Source organism: Cynocephalus volans, chromosome 4 (genome assembly GCF_027409185.1).
Source record: "Cynocephalus volans isolate mCynVol1 chromosome 4, mCynVol1.pri, whole genome shotgun sequence".
Lineage (NCBI taxonomy): Eukaryota > Metazoa > Chordata > Mammalia > Dermoptera > Cynocephalidae > Cynocephalus > Cynocephalus volans.
In genome coordinates, this window is record NC_084463.1 from 61389748 (window position 1) to 61392404 (window position 2657).

Here is a 2657-nt window from a genome sequence, read left to right on the forward strand (position 1 = left end):
ATCTGCATAAAGAAAAAGAGTAAGAATGCAGGAGATAGAATGTTCATGTTGTCAACAATGATTTGGAAGCTGGCGGGGTTGGGGGATAAAAGAAAGAAAGAAAAAGTGTTGTATCCCATTTCCTCGAACATTCATGGAAATTTCAATAAAATAAGAAAAGATTGTTAATCTGCATAAAGAAAAACAGTAAGAATGCAGAAGGTAGAATATTAATGTTTTCAATCATGATTTGGAAGCTGGGGGGGTGGGGGATAAAAGAATGAAAGAAAAACTGTTGTATCCCATTTCCTTGAACATTCATGGAAATTTCAATAAAGTAATAAAAAGATTCTTAATTTGCATAGAGAAAAAGAGTAAGAAAGATGAAGATAGAATGTTAATGTTGTCAACAATGATTTGGAATCTGGGGGGTTGTGCGGGATAAAAGAAAGAAAGAAAAACTGTTGTATCCCATTTCCTTGAACATTCATGGAAATTTCAATACAATAATAAAAAGATTGTTAATCTGCATTGAGAAAAAGTGTAAGAATGCAGAAGATAGAATATTAATGTTGTCAACCATGATTTGGAAGCTGGGGGCGCTGGAGGATAAAAGAAAGAAAGAAAAAATGTTGTATCCCATTTCCTTGAACATTCATGGCAATTTCAGTAAAATAATAAAAAGATTGTTAATCTGCATAAAGAAAAAGTTTAAGAATGCAGAAGAATGAATGTTAATGTTGTCAACAATGGTTTGGAATCTGGGGGGTTGTGTGGGATAAAAGAAAGAAAGAAAAACTGTTGTATCCCATTTCCTTGAACATTCATGGAAATTTCAGTAAAATAATAAAAAGATTGTTAATCTGCATAATGAAAAAGATTAAGAGTGCAGAAGATTGAATGTTAATGTTGTCAACAATGATTTGGATTCTGGGGGGTTGTGCGGGATAAAAGAAAGAAAGAAAAACTGTTGTATCCCATTTCCTTGAACTTTCATGGAAATTTCAATAAAATAATAAAAGATTGTTAATCTGCATAAAGAAAAAGAGTAAGAATGCAGAAGATGGAATATTAATGTTGTCAACAATGATTTGGAAGCTGGGGGTGTAGGGGGGTGAAAGAAAGAAAGAAAAACTCTTGTATCCCATTTCCTTGAACATTCATGGAAATTTCAATAAAATAATAAAAAATTGTTAATCTGCATAAAGAAAAAGTGTAAGAATGCAGAACATTGAATATTAATATTGTCAACCACGATTTGTAAGCTGGGGGCGTGCGGGATGAAAGAAAGAAATAAATAATGTTGTATCACATTTCCTTGAACATTAATGGAAATTTCAAAAAAATAATAAAAAGATTGTTAGTCGGCATAAAGAAAAAGTGTAAGAATGCAGAAGATATAATATTAATGTTGTCAAGCATCATTTGGAAGCTAGGGGGGTGGGGGATAAAAGAAAGTAAGAAAAAGTGTTGTATCCAATTTCCTTGAACATTCATGGAAATTTTAATAAAATAATAAAAAGATTGTTAATCTGCATAAAGTAAAAGTGTAAGAATGCACAAGATTGAATATTAATGTTGTCAACCACGATTTGGAAGCTGGGGGCATGGGGGATTAAAGAAAGAAAGAAAAAATGTTGTATCCCATTTCCTTGGACATTCATGGAAATTTCAATAAAATAATAAATAGATTGTTATTTACATAAAGAAAAAGTGTAAGAATACAGAAGATTGAATATTAATATTTTCAACCACGATTTGGAAGCTGGGAGGGTGGGGGATGAAAGAAAGAAAAAAAAACTGTTGTATCCCATTTCCTTGAACATTCATGGAAAGTTCAATAAAATAATAAAAAGATTGGTAATCTGCATAAAGAAAAAGAGTAAGAATGCAGAAGATAGAATATTAATGTTGTCAACCATGATTTGGAAGCTTGGAGCGTGGGGGATAAAAGAAAGAAAGAAAAACTGTTGTATCCCATTTCCTTGAACATTCATGGAAATTTCAATAAAATAATAAAAGATTGTTAATCTGCATAAAGAAAAAGAGTAAGAATGCAGGAGATAGAATGTTCATGTTGTCAACAATGATTTGGAAGCTGGCGGGGTTGGGGGATAAAAGAAAGAAAGAAAAAGTGTTGTATCCCATTTCCTCGAACATTCATGGAAATTTCAATAAAATAAGAAAAGATTGTTAATCTGCATAAAGAAAAACAGTAAGAATGCAGAAGGTAGAATATTAATGTTTTCAATCATGATTTGGAAGCTGGGGGGGTGGGGGATAAAAGAATGAAAGAAAAACTGTTGTATCCCATTTCCTTGAACATTCATGGCAATTTCAATAAAGTAATAAAAAGATTCTTAATTTGCATAGAGAAAAAGAGTAAGAAAGATGAAGATAGAATGTTAATGTTGTCAACAATGATTTGGAATCTGGGGGGTTGTGCGGGATAAAAGAAAGAAAGAAAAACTGTTGTATCCCATTTCCTTGAACATTCATGGAAATTTCAATACAATTATAAAAAGATTGTTAATCTGCATTGAGAAAAAGAGTAAGAATGCAGAAGATAGAATATTAATGTTGTCAACCATGATTTGGAAGCTGGGGGCGCTGGAGGATAAAAGAAAGAAAGAAAAACTGTTGTATCCCATTTCCTTGAACATTCATGGCAATTTCAA